Source organism: Phodopus roborovskii, unplaced genomic scaffold (assembly GCF_943737965.1).
Source record: "Phodopus roborovskii unplaced genomic scaffold, PHOROB, whole genome shotgun sequence".
Taxonomy (NCBI): Eukaryota; Metazoa; Chordata; class Mammalia; order Rodentia; family Cricetidae; genus Phodopus; species Phodopus roborovskii.
In genome coordinates this window covers 955,907-973,852 of record NW_026126516.1, presented here as the reverse complement: position 1 = coordinate 973,852, position 17,946 = coordinate 955,907, and the positions used below count along the sequence as shown (strand labels likewise).

Here is a 17,946-nt window from a genome sequence, read left to right as displayed (position 1 = left end):
TTCAAGCGCACTTACTGTCCACTCTCCCCCCCCCCTCTCCCCCGGTATTCTGAAATCTCCGAGGATCCCGCGATGTCTCTCTCTCTCTCTCTCTCTCTCTTACCTTCTGTGAGCGCACACTATATACCACAGGTGCACGGAGCCAACCTCCCCGGCCACGCTTGTGCTTTCCTCCCGGGCTGCACATTCTAGCATCTGCCTTCTGGGAGTTCGGCTGAAGCTAGCGTCTTTCTTTGCACACCCAGGCTTTGGCACTGAGCTCCGCTTTCTCCGCACCCAAGGCGGCTCGGCTTTCCCGCTCGTGCTTTCCCGGGGCTCCCCCTCCCCGGCCGCCCCACACTACGTGCAGGCTGCAGAGCGGGCCGCGGCCCGGACGGCGAGCGCTAGGACCCAGCAGGACTCCGGGCCCGGGTGGGAGCCGAGCCGCCGACCCCGGGCGGGCGCCGGGCGCTGGAGCCGGGTGTTCCGGCCGCGATCGGTGCAGCTCGGCTGGGAGACGGCGCGACCCGGCGGCGGGGCCCCCCGCGAGTCCAGCGCCGCCACAGCCCCCCAATGCGGCCGCGAGAAGCAGCGGGGGGGCCGGCGATCGAAGGTAAGGAAAATGCGGCTCGCTGGCTGCCTAGCGAGCCTCTGCCCGGGTTAGCATTGTCACCCTGAGCCTCGCTGCCCAGCCTGCCCGCATTTGGGGGCACCCCTGGCTTTTTATCTTAAGGTGTCCGCCCCCATCTGTGCACCTAGTTTCGGATTGATTTACAGCGTGCAGCCCAGAATGGGAAAGATGCAGGGATGGCGAGTTGCTTATTTTCATTAGTTTTTGTCTCAAAAGTAAGTTCATTAAAAAAAAAAAAAAGATAGAAAGAAAAAGAAAGAAAAGTTTTTTCCCTCTGGAATTTGTAGATAGCTGGTTACATATTTTTATTTTTAAAAAAATCGCAGACAATGGATATTTATAAAAATTACCGAATAATTGATGTAATTCTGTTTATGACTTCTGAGGGAGGCGGCTTTGGAGGGGTCCCCGGGCATGACTTGTATTTTCAAGGAACTAACGTGTTAAATGTGGAGTTTGGCTGGGGCAGAGTTACAGCTTCACTGTCGTAACTGTTTTGCTATCAATTATAAACAGAGTGTCGGATCTATGGGCAGTTTAAACCTCTTTTTTCAAATACCGGAGCTGCATATCCCGGTGTGAGTATCCGTTGAAGGAAGCAGGAATGTTTCTGGTTTTGGAGAAAAACGTTGCTTTGAGGAGAAAGAGCCAGATTCCCTAGCCCGGGAGACTATTTTTCATGCTTTGTTTATAGTCTGGGAATGACATTTGGGGAAGGGGAACGCGGTCTTTCTTGGGAGCTTTTAATCGTGGGGGTTATTAATTTATTTAATTTATTAGTTTCAATTGGTTGGGCTCCGGGAGCCTTCCGTCACCAGGTTGTGCTAGCGTCGGGACACATGATTGCAAAGACGAAACTGCTAGCTCGGAAAGGACTGGACCGGGCTGGTGGAAGCTCCCCCGTGGCGCTGTCGTATGCTGGGTGCTACTGGCTCATTGAAGAAAAAGGGAATGGCTTTCCGAGCTGAGGAAGACATCAGTATTTCCCTTTTGTTCCCTGTTTTTCCATTGATCGCCAGCTCTGCCTTAGCCAGGGGGGAGCAGAGCCCTGAAGACAGCAGGGATGTCTCCAGCCCGCTCTAACTCTCACACTGATTGGTCAGTTAGATGGAGACTTAGGAAAACAGTCACCCGAAACCTTCTTTTAAGACCTTGCCATCATTTTTGATCTGCCTTCTTGTGCATGGGTTTCTGCGCGGTTGCTTTTTAAGCTGGGTGCATCTGGCTCGCTCTGGGTGTCTATATGTTTAATTTTTGTTGTTGTTTCTATCCAGATAAAGTAGGCCATTTTGGTGACAAATTTCTTTGCAGATGTCAGCTTCTAGCTTGCACGGATAGATGCGGGACTTCACGATACAGTCTCAATGATTTTTGTTCGTAAGTTGTAGAATGCAAAGTTGCTCAACTTGGTTTTAATTTTTCCTATTTTTTTTCCATCTGAGCATTTAAATAGCAACGCCAGCAGATGGATGCTTAACTGTATCATTACTTTGATAATTTTAAGTGCTTTGCGAATTAGCATGTTTCTCGAGCTAAATCTGTCTTTAGACAGTGAAAGAGAAAGCAGACAATGAGGACCAAACAATCATGATCAGCTTGCACATTATTGCAAGAAATCCTGGCGTCTGCTTTGAGCAGAACACCTTCACACCCACGAAAAGGGGTGTTCTTTACCACAGAAGACTGAATTAGGGAGCATGATGAAACGGACCCCCGTGGACATCTTCATTTGAGCCTTGAAGTGGCTCATTGAAGAAGCCAGGTTCCAGAAGTTGTTAACTGTATAAACACTTTTCTGATTGGCTTAAAAATTTAGACACAGGAAGTAGATGGTGTCTGGTAACCCAGGAATGGAGACATGGTTGTCATAGAAACCGAGAAGTGTCACCCCACCCCACCCCCACTACACATGCATTCACTACCATGACCACACTTAAAAACAACAGCAACAACCCCTGCATATCATCACAGACGCTTGGAGAACACGCTGGCTTCTGTGAGCCTTCCCACAACATCTGTTGAAACCTGAGACCATGCCTGTCAAACCAAGGTCATTTTACAACATCAACCAAACTGTGCTCTCCTGGATTTCATAACTCTATTTTTATTGAAAGTAGTTCAGGGGAAAGCCTGAAAGCCAGGATGTGCATGCATGCTTACTTAGCATTTTGCAACCTCTGAGTTGTGCAAGGGGAAGGCTGAAAAGAATACATTTGAGCCACTGATTTTGGAATTGTGTGTCTACTATCCACTGTCAGAACAAGTCTTTTCAGAGACCAGAGTGCTGCCGATGGAGGAAGGGTCATCTGGGGAAGGAATGATGAAATGTTTTCCTGCTCGAAAGCGGGTTCTAGGCTGAGCTGGGGCATTTGGTCGTGAAGGTCTGTGGTATTTTGGACAGGTTGTCTCTTGGGCTGCCTGAACAGAAACATGCCCACTGCCTGGTGCTCCAGGGAGCAGAGCAGGGAGAGCAAGCACTCCTAAGTGGAATGGGGACTGTTTCCAGACTTCAGATACGACTGCCTGTTTGAATTAGAAACATTTCCTCTCTTGTGAATGGAGAATGGGGCTTTCATTTTTGAGGCAGTTTTAGGGGTCCTCCCCCTCCCAAAGCCACCAGCAACCTAAGTCAAGCTGTATCTCTTACTCATGAGGAATACCAAGGAGGTAAGTTTAACCCCTCCCCCATGCCCCTGTTCCTTTTATTTGCTAAGTGGAAAATAGCCAAGCATGCTTCCCCTAAAATTTGACTCTGAGGCTTTTCGGTAAAACTTGTCAATATAAAAAAATCAACACATTTGCTAGACTTTGACCCATCATATCAATGTCAATCTTTAAATGGCAAAGTTTCTTTTTAAAGATTTATTTTTATTATCATTAATTTTGTGTGGGTGTCTTTGTTGTCTGCGTGTGACAGGGGACACATGAGTGACTGTGCCAGCAAAACTAGAGGGATCTTATGGAGCTGGAGTTACAGATTGTTGTAAGCCACCTGCCGTGGGTGTTGAGGACGGAACTCAGGTTCTCGGGGAGGTACCTCTTAACTTCTGTGCCGTCTCTCCAGACCCCTGAATTTTAAGTTCTTTATATTTGTTTAGAAGTTAACTTCCCTCCGTACATTTAGTACTGCACTGGTTTTTCTTAAAACAGTTTTAAAACTTACTTAAATTGCAGTTTGATCCTTCTAAAAGAACATCAAATCTCCCTTGTTTTCCCTCAACTGATTGCCTCAAGGAGGGGGGAGAAACAGAAGAATTCCTAAATATGTTTTAATGTCAATTTAATATCCTGCGTAGATGGTGTAGCAAACAGCTTAGGGCCATGCAGTGTCTATCATTTGAATTCGGGTGTATTTTACAGTCCCACATTATCAAATATTTAGGGTTAGCAAGTTTAGTTTAATGGCATGACTGGTCTCTCTCAGCAAGATTTCCTGTTGAAAACTTTCTTATCTGCAAGTACTGCAAACAGCCATTGCAGGAAACCTGTCAGTTGCTTGTTTTTACAAACTGAAGGAAATGAATGAGACTTGTTGGTTTCTAGAATTTACCTCCATTCTTCACAGCCTGCCCCGAATTTTGCTCAGAACAGTTCAAAGAAGGTGACTTTGGAACTGTACAAAGAATTTGCTTCAGATTGTTGGCGCATCTGTGAATTCCCCCTTTTGACTTTAGAATTGGAACAATTAATCCTTACACTGTCATGTAAAGCTTATTTCACCAATACAAATTAACAAGATGTTCAATAAAGTCCTAATTCATTTTCAGTTGTCAGAAAGTTGTTCACATAATCACTGGAGCTGGCACTTTGTGATGCCTGTGCCAAATTTTTAACAGTGGCTCCAGAATACCAACCAAATGCCAGTCTTAATTTTGGATTACTGCATAAAGGTAGAGAGAGAGAGAGAGAGAGAGAGGGAAGGAGGGAGGGAGAGAGGGAGGGAGAAAGAGAAACTCTCTCTTGCTTATGCGGGGAAACTGGTTCATGAGAAACACATGCCAGGTGTGTGCCAACCCCACTGGTAGCAGACAGTGGGCTTATGAAAGACACTTGAGAGGAAAACACATTATAGCTTTGAAAACATTAACTATTTGAAAGGATTATCTATTGCATTTTTTGACATTGGACATACATGTGTTCAATTGCTTTAATTCATGGATATTCCAAAAGCTGGAAAGGTGAGGGGAAGAGCTTTACAGGCTGTAAGTACATTGACACCCCCCACCCCCACCAAGAGAACCACTTATTGGATCGGGCCACACACATTTTTGTAGAGCATTTCTGTTTTATACATAGCACCAAGTAGAATCTTATGCAAGCCCCTGATATCTGAATGGAATGAAAGCAGACCCAGCTACTTTAGAGGAACCAGGAGACCACACTCTAGGCAGTACCTGGGGCTGGTCCTAGAACCCAGAACCCAGCCAACATTGTTGCAAACCCACTGCTTTTAAAATGCCCCAGATACTCTCCTAAGGAGGCTCGAGGGAAGTGCCTTTGGGGTCCTGCGTCAGCTCTGCCGAAGAGAACTTTTGCCTTGACAATTTTACAGTACCGTTGTTAGAGTGAAGAAGGGAAAAGGTACCCATTAATTGTATCTTACAACACACCCCAAGAAACCACTAGGAACCCAGAAAAAGGTCTGACCAGTCGCTGTATGGAAAGTTCTGGGCTTGATAACAAGAGAGATGAAAGGGTCCACAAAGGAAGGCCTCCTTTATAAGTTATAGGAACGTCATGTGGACGTGTCCAAGATGGTCCACGGCCAACCCGCTGGAATGCTTGGGTTCAGTCTCTGTCAGTGTTGTTCTATCAGGGGTAGAGATGGCTCATATAGTGTCACTTGTGGAGGGAAGGTTTGCCAAGCTGTGTACATCGGCTTGGCAGACTCAGGAGTGTTGAGTAAAATGATAACACACAGATGAGATTTGAATATCATCAAATAGATGCAGTTATCTCTTCTCCTATGAGAATGTTCTAGGACAGCAGTATGGAGAGTGTGCTTAGCTCCCCTTGTGTTCCAGATGCAACTGGTGTTGAGGACTTTTAGGTGTGCTGGACAGGGTCATCTCCTTCAGTTCTGTGTTGGGTTTTTAAAATGTCTTTATTATTAATATTATTCATTATTATTGTGTGTGATGCGTGTAATTGCAGCTGAGCATGTGTAGGTCAGAGGTCAACTTTTGAGCATGGAGCGTGCCTTCTAGGGATTGATTCCTGTTTTATATTTAGCACCCAGTAGGATCTCATGTAAGCATTTGTACCCACTGAGCCATCTTGGCAGCCCCTCCTTTGATTTTTCACAAGGGGTTACAGAGAAATCAGCAGAGATCTGGGCAAGCTGTCAGTAGTGGGATTGTGCTTCTGAGGGACACGGCCAATCTCTCCCCATTGATCCCTGGAGGCTGCACAGCTGGGGAGTCTGGAGGAAGAAAGGACACACCACTCCTACTATACACTCTCCCATTACTTGCATTGTGCTTTCGGTGTCCCTACTGTCTGCTTGGGACTGGAGATCATGATTAAAATAATCAGTGTTTGAGGAAGCCACAGAGCTTCCAACCATTTTTTTAAAGAAAGCATTTCCTCTAAAAGATGAAACCAGGAGAGAGCACAAAATTGTCGGCCGCAGTGGTGGATGGAAATGATTGTGGGTAACTTTCAGTTATTGAATTGCGCTGAATAAAGCTTTTCATGGGTAGGCTGTTTAAGGCCTCCTGCCTCCTCCCACCTGCGTTTCAAGGAAGGTACATGTAGAGCCCTGGAAAACCAGCCAAACCTTCTAAGGCCATTCACCGTGACAGAGCCATTCTGCTTTGGAGCTAGCTGAGTACCACTTCTCATTACTCTGGGGACTTTTGTTGGTTTTCAGTAGTTTGTTTTGTTGTTTTGATTTTGCAACAGGGTCTTATCTGTCCCAAGATGTCCTGGATGTCCTTGAACTCCTGACCTACCTGCCTGGTTACAGGTGGGCACCCTCATGCTTGCTTTGTTTGGTGAGGGGATTGAACCCAGGGCTTGTACGTGCTATGCAAGCACTATCAAATGAACTACATACTTAGCCCAAGGGCTTGCTTTTGTAGTGGAAGGATGCCCACTATTTGCTTTCCCAAGTATGGCCCAGTGTGTGCCCATTACAAATGCAAACATCTGGAGTGGTCAAGTACTGCTTCTTGGGAAGGGGACTTTAGCATGTCATACAAGGTCAATTTTGGAAACCCAAAAAGATCTCTGTGCTTTGAAATGTTCTGATTCAGCAAACTTAATAGTTGTGTAGGCTTTAAAATGAAATCATCTACTCACTACTGATGAGTTAATATCTCTGAATCAAGACCATTGCATTGCTTCTTGGGAGTATTAGCATGTAGAATGATCTCTTGAGAAACAATAATTTGGCAAGATGAACCATTTTGGGTGACAGAAAAATCACATAGTCCTGAGGAGGGGCTTGTCTCATTAGCTCCTACTTGCCGCCTTACTGTATTTGAGTCTCATGATAACCTAGTGTTGATGTCAATGACTGATAGCAATGACGATGCTACACATGAAGAAACCGAGGTGACTATGTTCCCTAAGAGTCACCTAATTCTCACCTCAGTTCCTGGACCCACAACCATAGCCTTTTCCAACCGCTGACCACATATAAGTATTCCGACGGTTTCTTGTCTGGGAGTGGTGGCATCCTCTTCCATAGTTGAAATGGAATCTTCTCCCTAGAAAAATGGGAGTGGAGGATGGGGATGGTTCTTGGTGATTTCTGGGAAGAAGAAGCTACCTGTTGCCTTTTGTGTTCACATATAAGACCGGAAGTGGTGGGAGGGACCTCTTAGGTTCTTTATTGGTGAGTTTAACTTCCTTCATCCTCATCTTTAGATTGTCTTCAGCCATCCCCTGACATGAGCACACTCACTTACGGTTGTGTCCACAGAATATGCTTTTCCTGAACTCCGAAGATAGTCTACCCAGTCTAACTGCTGGTGGCATGTCTAACCCTTAAACAGATTTCCTGACCGTGTGTTCAGCGTTGGAAATGGGAGCATATATCTGCTTCACAGGTGCCGGCCTGTGAATTTCACCTATGTGAAATCGCTTCAGGCGATTGGTTGAGGAAGGTGCTAAAGACATATTTGTAAACGTAGGGAACTGGATCATCCATGAATTCGGAGAACACTAATTAGACACTTACTGCAAACCACAGACTGTGCCCAAATCCTGCTCTAGAACTCATACCAACCTTTTAAGAGGAACTATCTTAAAATGTGGCTCTCCTAAAGTTTGGATTCGGATACCATCTTTGCAAGGACTGTTGTATATTTCATCTGAGAGCTCATCCCAGGAAGGGACAGGAAGGCAGCCAACACTCTTCTAGAGATCCGTGCACACTGAAACTGTGTGGGGACTGGAACTCTTGGCCCCTGGCTCAGGACCACTCTCAGGAGACTCAGATCCTAGCACCCCTGGTCCTCACCGGAGCTGGCAGAGCAAGCGTCACCCACAGAAGGTACTTGGGTCTGGACATGTTTTGAAGGTGGAGCTGTCATGCACAGGGATGGCAGGCACAGGGAGCAAGGCCAGGCAGGGTCTTCTTAGTGGCTTTCTACGTCACTCTCATCAGCTCCTTTCCCCTCCCAGAACTGTAGTTGTGCATGTGGGCGAGGGTGCGTGAGTGTGTGTGTGCATGTGTGTGCCCACACGTACACAAGTGCACATATGCATGTATATGCTCATGCTTGTGGAGACCAGGCATCGGCATCAGATGTCTACCTCTGTTGCTTTCCACCTTATTTTTTGAGACATGGTCTCTCACCAAACCCAGAGCTCTTGTTTTTGGCTAGACTGGCTAGCCAGCAAGTCACAGTGATCCTCCTGTCTCTGCTTCCCCATTCTCAAATTAATTTGCACCCAGCTATTTATGTGGGTGAATCAAACTTAGGTCTTCATGTTTTGCACAGCATTACTAACTGAGCCACCTCCCTAGCCCTGTTAGGTGCCTTTTTTAGTTACCTCGTGAACTCGTGAGTGACTGAATGTCCCTCGAAAGCGGGATTTTAGTGTGAAGAATGGGACTAAGGGGTGGTGGCATACAGTTCCGAGCCTATACATTTGGGTAGAAATCTCCAGGAAAGAGATGTGTCTGTTTTCTGTCCCATGCCCTTCCTTTCCATTTTCTGTCTTTCACAGCCATGCTTCCCATTTTCAGGTTAGGAAACCTGGAGTCCTACCGCATCTGAATTACCTCCTAGGCTTCTGGTGCTGTCTTTCAACTCCGCTTGTCTTGAGTCCTGGTACTCTATGAATCCCCCAGGTGACCTCAGGGAGACTCTGGCTGGCTGGCTTCTTCCCTTCCTTTGCTCTTGAAGCCTTCTACCCCTAAAACACTCTGCATTTGGTGTTTTGGTGCTAGATTTCCTCTTCTAACTTATTTTCGCCTTCTCAGTATGTGTGTTGGGGGAGTTACTTAACCTTAGACTCCAGTCTTGTCTGCTGTTTCCTTAAGTAACATGGGGACCTTAAAAGGATCATTGGAGAAGTGAAATCCTAGAGTCCTTGAAAAGGACTTGTCACACACAGCTTGGCATGTAGTCACAACTCAAATTACTGAGCCATTTTTGTTGTTTTGTTAATATTATTGCTGTCTCCATTGTCTACTGAGACCCTGCCTCGTCTCCCTGATGCCCACAGTGGCAGTTTGAATGTAATTGGCCTCCATAATCTCATAGGGAGTGGCACTATAGGAGGTGTGGCTTTGTTGGAGTGGGTGTGGCCTTGTTAGAGGAAATGTGTCACTGTGGGGTGGGATTTGAGGTTTTCTATGCTCAGGGTACCGCCCAATGAGTCAGTCGACTTCCTGTTGCCTCGAGTCAAGATGTAGGGATCTCAGCTCCATGCTCCCTGCACGCCACCATGCTCCCTGCCATGATGGTGATAGACTGGACCTCTGAAACTATAAGCGAGCCCCCTCATTTAATGTTTTCATTTTTAAGAGTTGCTGTGGTCATGGTGTCTCTTCACAGCAATTGTTAACCCTAAGACACTCACCCACCTTATCAAATCTGTCTACTGCCAGACTTTTAATTTCTTCTATAATCAGTCCTTACTGATTACTGCTTAGGGAAAGGCCTGGGGTCCTGTCAACTCGTCAACACACTTTCCCTGGCCTGTCTGGTTCCACTGTCATTGTGCTCTCCTGACTTGGCTACAACCTTTTTCATTTTCTATGTTGTAGACTGTTGTTTTACTTCACTTAAAACCTCCAGTGTGCAGAGAAAAACAACTCCCAGCACATACCGAGTACCAAGAGGAGCATCTGTTTTACAGCTCCGTTGGATGTGATAGTTCTTAATCTCCCTTAGAGACCAATGCCCACTCCATAATGCACTCTCTCTTAGCCCCCTGCACCCATGTTTTTGCCTGTGATAGCATGTGTGAGGATTAATGTGAAACTCACTTTTATTATTATTATTATTAAAGGCAGAGTCAACTCAGGGTCCTGAGGCTGAGTGACCTTGGCTCTCAGCCTTGAGTCTTCCCAGAACTTTCCTGTGTGGTGTGGGGAATGCAGGTTCATTTTTCATGTAACATACATATATTCATGCCAACTATAGTACATAGTAGACTATGTATCTAAATATTGCATCTGCATGCCTCATAAATACATATAAACATTGTGTGTTTTCTTACAACTGTGCCCACAGTTACGCCAGTTCTTAGGCAACCTGTATCCTACCCCTATAGCTGCATTTCTTTCTATGTTTTGGTTTGTGGACCAGTATGTTATTTGAATTGAATTACTAAACTTTTAATTGAATTATACATGTAAAGAAGGGCATAGATCTCTAGCTTGATGTTTGGTTTGTTTTAAGTGAACGTAACCACATAACAACATCTAGACCAACAAAGTGAACATTATCTGCATCTAAGAAGTTCCCTGTGCCCTAAGCCATCTCCCTTGCTAGATGAACACTTCCCTAATTTTGAACATCATAGGCTAGTTCTGCCTGTGTGTGAATTTTATATAAATAAAAATCACCAGGTCAATGAGATGGCTCAGCAGGTGCCTTAGTTACGGTTTTATTGCTGTAAAGAGATGCCATGTCCATAGCAACTCTTATAAAGGGAAACATTTACTTGGGGCTGGCTTACAGTTCAGAATTTTAGTCTGTTATTGTCATGGTGGGAAAACATGTCAGTGTACAGGCAGACATGTGCTGGAGAACTGGGAATTCTACATCCAGACTGGCAGGGAGCAGGAAGAGAGAGTGCCACTGGGCCTGGCTTGAGCTTCTGAAACCCCAACGCCCACCCCCAGAGACACACTTCCTCCAACAAGGCCATGCCTCCTAATAGTACCACTCCCTGTGAGCCTATGGGAGCCATTTTCATCCAAATCAGCACAGCAGGTGAAGGAACTTGCCACTAAACCCAACAAGCCGAGTTCAATTTCCAAGACCCACATGAGAGATCAGACACCTGCAAATTGTTTAGGATCTACAAGCACACGCACACAAACACCAACTAAATTAAGTAAAATGTAACACGACTTTTAAAACCATGTGGTGTACTATCTTTTGTGTTTGTTTTTCCTACTTATCATTCTGTTTCTGAGAATTCACATGGGTCTGATTGTTGCGCATAGTGATAATGTGCTCTTTTATTGCTGTATCTGTATGTTTATGGTTTTAGAATTAGTGCTGGCATGAACTTTCACACATTATTTTAGTGAGCATGTGCTACATTTATGCCTAAGAGCTACGTGCTGTGCCCAAGATTCAGTACTCAGAAATCATTTTTTATTAATTCTATCATACATTGCAAATTCTTTTGAGATTTTTTTTTTATAGGCAGCGGTATTATATGCAAATGACACCTGTGTTCCTTGCCAATCTTTGTAGCTGTGGTTTCTTTCCCCTGCAACACTGGCTAGATGCCCTCACAGTGTACTGAAGGAGAGAAGTCTCTGTAAGCCCCAATGACCTGTTGGTGGCCTCACCCAAAATATATTCACTGCCATAATCAGGAGAGCAGTGCTGTCGGGGTATATTGGAGACGCCTTTGTCCAGTGCAAAAATTATTTGTATTTTCTCATTTTTTTATTTACTTCCTAAATTTTCATTAGATGTCAAATCATTTTTCTGCATTCATTGAGCTATTTATATTTTTCCCTTTAATATGATGAATTTTATTAGTTGATTGTAAAATATTAAATTAACCTTTTCTGGAATGAGATCACTGTCTTAAAATTTCTACGTGCATTGATAATATTGATTTGATGGTATTTCTTAATGTATTATGTCTGCATTCAGGAGTGTAGTTCAGTTCTATAGTTCTCTTTATGTTTTCAATGTTATTTTTATTTTATGATTTTATGTTTATGAGTGTTTTTCCTGCATGTGCCTACCTAGTGCTTTCAGAGGCCAAAAGAAGGTGTTGGAATCCCTGGAATCAGCATTATAGATAGTTGTGAGCTGCCATGTGGATGCTGGGAAACTAACCTGGGTCCTATGGAAGAGCAACCAATGCTTTTAACTACTGAGTCATCTCTCCAGGCCCTAGCTCTCTTTTCTTACCAAGTCATGGGGTCATTGTTGTTGTCTGGTCCTCTTTTCTGTTGTTGGGCTCATTTTCACAAGATTAACAGGCTGTGTTTATTTCTCAGACTATCTCTAGAGGATCCATTTACTAAGAGTAACCTGACTCCATTTCCTTTAGAGTGTTTTGCCTTAATCTTTCTTCTTGATTCCATTTTAGCAATTCTGAGACCTTTTAGTTAGCTACAGAATCATTTGTTTCAACATGACCCACTCATGCCTATGCATGTGGGAGTGTGTGTGTGTGTGTGTGTGTGTGTGTGTGTGTGTGTGTGTGTGTGGTGTTCATCACTGTTCTGCTTTTGGGAGAAAACACGTGACTGTCTTTCTGAGTCTGGCTTCCTTCTCTCCACACCATGGTCCCTTTAGTTCCATCGTTTTCCCTGCAAAGAACGTGATTTCGTTCTTGCTGCTGCGTGAAGCTCCTTGTGTTCTTGGACCACATTTCCATCTTAGCCTGGGCATTTTAGGATGTAATGATTGTGTATAATGTCTGGTGGTGTTTTAAACCTTTATGATTATCACAATTTACATTCATTCCCCAAATATCACTTGTATGCTAGCTTGCTTTTTAGTAATCAATATCACCAGAGATTTGTTACTAAAAAAACTCTTAGCACTGTTCATCTTCTTCATGGTGTCTCTATTTGGTTTTTGCCTGTGTCTTTATTCTTTTTAACCTTGGAGTCTGTTTATTATTTTTGTAACTTCCAAAGTTTACAGTTTACTTCATTACCTTTTGAAGTTCTTAAAAAAAAATAATATATATATACATACACATACATACACACACACACACATACACAATCTATCAATTAGATTCTAAGAACTAAATTAGCTTTTGGAAGTTTTAATATGTTTAGTTCTAAATAGCTTCTAAAGTTATTATTACATTTCTTTGTTTAATAAGCTACTAAAATGTTTTTTTCTAAGCTTATGGGAGTCCCTTCCTTCTTGGAACTCATGGCAGTCCTCCTGCCTCAGTTTACCTATGGCTGGAATTATGGGCTTAAATCACTATGCCCAGCAGGTATTTGTTAGTGGTGTGTGTGTGACTGTGAATGGTATGTGTGTTGTGTGTGTGTATGCTTGTGTATGTGGTGTGTGTGTGTGTGTATGTGTATGTGTGTATGGTGTGTGTTTGGGGGCTGGGAATTGACTCTTAGATGCTACTAGGCTTGCATGTAGAGGTCAGAGGACAGATGTCAAGAATTGGTTCTGTTCTCCACTGTGAGATCTGGGGACCAAACTTAAGTCATCAGATTTGAGTGTCCAGTGCTTCTACTGGACACTGGTAGGTATTTTTTAAGTTGTATTTTTAAAGAGAAGATTTATTTTCTTTATTTTTAATTATGTGTGTGCTTGCATGTGGGAATGTGTGTGTGTAGTATACACAAAAGCCAGAGGCATCTGATTCCTTGGAGCTGGAGTTACGGATGGTTGTAGATCACCTGACATGGGTGCTGGGAACCGAACTTGGATCCTCTGAAGAGCAGCAAGTGCTCTGAATTGCGGAACCATCTCTCCACTCTCTTGAGTCATCTTCTTGTCATTGATTTAAACAGTTGGATTTTGGTTGAAGATGTTGTGTCCTGTTATTTTCTGGCCTCTGCTGCTGCTGAGAAATCACTGCTAAGTCTAATTTCCATTTGTGTTGAACACTCTTCAAGAATACTAATTTTAAATATATTCTCTTTATTTAAGGATGTGCATTTTTGTCATAAAGAATCTTGGTGTGAAGGTTTTATTGTTTTTATTTTATTATTAGAGACAGGGTTGCATGAGACAGATTGGTCCTGAACTTGCTGTTTAGCTAAAGCTGGCCTTGAACTCCTGCTCCTTGGGCTTCCATTTTGACAGTGCCGGGATCATAGGTGCACACGTACCTCTGAGACCAGCTGCAAATTTTTTTTTTAACATGTATTTTTACTTGGGATTTCCAGAATGGTAATTTGGTTCTGAAAGGTTCTCAGAATATTGTCCTTATGATGTATTCTTTCTAAGTTGAACCTGTCACAATTCTCTACTCCTCTGTGTTTTCATTCCTCCTTTATGCTAAGTGTAGAATAGTTCTCCAGTCTTCTTCATTCCCTTTAATCTTGGTGTTCATTATTTTGTTTATTTTCTTTGCTTACCAAGGTTGCCATTTAGTTTATTAATTTTGAAGCCTTTTTCTTTTTTTTTCTAATATGAGAGTGTAATCTATCAATTAGATTCTAAGTACAATCTTTAATTTATTCTGTGTCTTATCTAATCTTGCCTACGGATATTGAGCGTCATTTAATTGAACACTTACTTTCTATTTTGTGTCTGATCATTGTAACGTTTGAAGCCTGTGGCTTGAGCTCTGCCCTGCATTGTCTGTGCCGATTGTTCGTGGTGCTATGTTTCCTGGGACATGTGGTTTTGTCTTTTGTCTTGTTTTATTTTGTTTTCCTGTGACTTTATTTTGGAGACTACCCATGGGAATTCTTTGAGGAGTTGAAGGTGAGGTTCTCTAGCCATAATATTTTCCTCTGCCTGGTTTTGGGATCTCCCTAGTTTGTAAAATCTTAGTCTTTAGGATCCAAACAAGCCACGCATTCATCTTGAGGCCTGCTTTGTGGTTACACAGCTTTAACATAAACCTTTTCTCTCCTACTTTGCACTAGTTTTTACAACAGGCACTTTACCTACTTCCTTTTAAGTCCTCCTTAGCTCAGTGCCCCCCCCCTACTGTGTTCTTTGGTGAGTGCTGGATTTGTTAATGACACCAGGTTCATCTCTTGTGCCCTGATACATTATGAAAACAGTTCAGATTCTTCCAGTTCGTTAAATGCCTTCAGGGTAAAACAAAACAAAACAAACAAACAAACAAAAACAAGAATACACATGTTCTCTTATGAGTGTGACAAATATGGGACAGGTTATTTGTGAGGAAGTACTCTGAAGATACATTTGGGTTATTTCGACAGGGAGACTGGCTGGGTGCTTATTTGCCGGAAGAGAGCCCCTGCATCTTCCCTTTGTGTCCCTGCTTTAGTAGTATTAACTTTCCTCTGAGCAGGGGCTGTCTTTGGTCTACTAACAACCATGTACAGAGAACAAGGAAGAACAGGGCTGGAGATGTGGAGATGGAGTTTAAATGGTAGAGTGCTTGCTTAGACTGCATAAAGCCCTGGGTATGATCCCTAGCACCTCATAAAACCGAGTGTAGTGACGATGCTGCCTGTAATCCCATCAGCTGGGAGGTGGGGGGCTGGGGGGAGGCGGGACGCAAGAGGGTCAGAGGTTTTAAAGTCTCCAGGCTACATTAGGAGTTCAAAGTGGGCTACATAAGACCCTGTGGGGTGGGGGAGAGAGAGAGAGAGAGAGAGAGAGAGAGATAATGCACAACAAGTATCTTAAAAACGTCACTTCCTTGCACACATATTCAGGGGTATTTTAAGCTCAAACATATTTATTCTGGAAAAATTTGCTGCTTCAGCAAATGGAAAACAGTGCAATGAATCAGAGAAAGAGGAGTTCATTTCTTACAGATCTGAAAAGGGGGACCTGGTTAGTACCTGCCCTTCTTTCATTGATGATTTAAAAGCACTTTGCTTTGAAAAGTACTTCTGCTTTCAACCCTAGGTCACCATACCTGTTTGGATCCCATCAGCAGAAAGGGACTAGAACACAGTGACCCCTAAATGACAAGCTTTCATTGGCCAGGCCTACATTTCAGGACCGCCCACTTCCTCCCATTCTATTAGGCATATTTAAGAAGATGGCCACATTCAACCGCCAAGTGGATTTCTGGGAAATGTAGTCTATTTGTTACCCAGGAAGAGGAGGAACAGGTTATATGTATATCCCATTTCTTCCGTAAATTTCAGCCCCACCTGATTTCTCAGTTCTTCGAACCTGTATTCTACTTGTAATTAGCACCGTTAAATGTATAATATAATTGTCCTAAGTTAGTTAGTGTTTGCATAGTTTAAAGCACAAACTGTGTAATATATTCCCACAGGAATGACTTCTGTGCCCCAGCTTCCTGTAGCCCAGGCTATCCTTGAACTCACTGTGAAGCTGAGGATGACCGTGAACTACTGACTCTCTGCAGGAGAGTCCAGTGCAAGGCTTACAGGTGTACACCACCATGCCTGGTCTGGATCGTACCGGGGCTTGGACCTGGGCATCCATACATTCTAGGTAACCCCCTACCAACTGAGCTATGCTCCAGCATGTGCTATACTGTTGAAAATGTCTCCCACCCCTAAGTGTTGAACCTATGGGTACTCGTGAAAAGCAAAACTTCTCCATGATAGGGAGCGGTCTTGTTCGTAGGTGATGCCTGCTAGCATATGTAAGGCTATGGAGTTAGGGCCCACAACTTACTTATCATCTTATTACTTTAAGTTTTCTTGAGGCTTAAAATGGGTCAGAATAAGAACCTGGGGAGGGGGGAGAAGCTAAATCCTTGAAGTCTGGAGAGAGCTCTACAGATCACGGGGACACAAATCTGTCTGCTTCCTCTGGATTGCCGTAAGAGCTTGTGGCTCAGCCGCCAGTCTTTGTTGCCAGCCTCAGAATGTTGACACCATTGAGGACATGGGGAGAGATGAGCAACACTGATACGGCCCTGCCATGGCGAGAACGAGATGAGGGAGTGTAGGTAGAGCAGGGTGCTTTAAGTGTGGAAAGACCTTGCAGTTGACTTTGATTGATGGCGTGTTGGTCAGACCCTGGGTTACTTGGAGGACATAAAAGAGAAAAGTAGGCAGCAGAGATGGTGAGCAGATAAAAGCAGTGGCTGTGCCAGGCCTGAACACACGCACGACGCTGGATGTGGTCCTGTGCTTCTGTAATCTCAGCACTCCTATTGGGAGATGGGAGGCAGAGAACAAAAATCTGCCGCAAACTCACAGGCTGGAAAGCCTGGATGATGTGGCTCAGAAGAGAGGCCGTGCCTCAACAAGGTGGTAGGAGACACACACACACATACACAGGCAAGCACGCAGGCACGCATGCGCCCTGGCACACACACATGCACACATGCATGCACGCACACACGGATGAATGCTCAGACGCATGTATGCACGCTGGCATGCACGAACCACACATGGATGCGCACATATACACAGACTTAAGTAGAAAAGAGCCAGGTACTGTTTCAATCTTTTAGGAACCCTGTGCTCCCATCTCCCCTTTGACTTTAGGCTTTGCTTAAGGGGGCAAAGCTACATCCACCAGAGTTCAGCAAATCCAAAGCAAAGGGCCTTAACTCTTGAGTATTCCCCAGGGATGTTTGATGAACTTGACCCGAGGCTGCTGGCCTCAGGGTTCCCCTGTCCTTGAGTTAACTCATTACTTTATTGTTAGACTCAGTGTTTCCAATGCTTCGTTTTTTTACTTTCTGTTGCTTAGTAAATGACAATGACATATGGACCGTAGTTAAATTGTTGGAATCAGAGTCTGTTTTCTTTCCAATGAATGGTTCTCTTTGTCCACTGCCATGCACTATGGATGGGAAAGTCCCCCGACATCGGTGTAACTCTGATCTATTATCCACCTGTTAGGATGTAAACACCATGCATGTGGCAAATCACTTTCTATGCCAATAAAGCCCGTGTTTTGGAAAAATGTTGTACTGTTTGTATCCAAAACATTGTTTGGAATCAAGTCATCTGAAATACCAAAATTAAGAATAGGAAGCGATATCCTGAATGGCATCATTAAAATTCCAGGAAAAGACAAAATACAAAGATGTGGTGAGGCTATAATTAG

The 17,946-nt window shown here is 44.0% G+C and overlaps 1 protein-coding gene across 5 annotated transcripts in view; it reads left to right on the top strand.

The window, feature by feature from the left end:
• The first annotated feature begins 363 nt into the window (after positions 1-363).
• The window catches only part of Foxn3 (forkhead box N3), a 355,035-nt gene continuing 337,452 nt past the window's right edge, over positions 364-17,946 (top strand). For all 5 annotated transcript variants that reach the window (XM_051196447.1, XM_051196445.1, XM_051196449.1 and 2 more), the window contains exon 1: positions 364-592. The gene's annotated coding sequence lies outside the window, so the exon portion shown is untranslated. The remainder of the gene's footprint in view (positions 593-17,946) is intronic.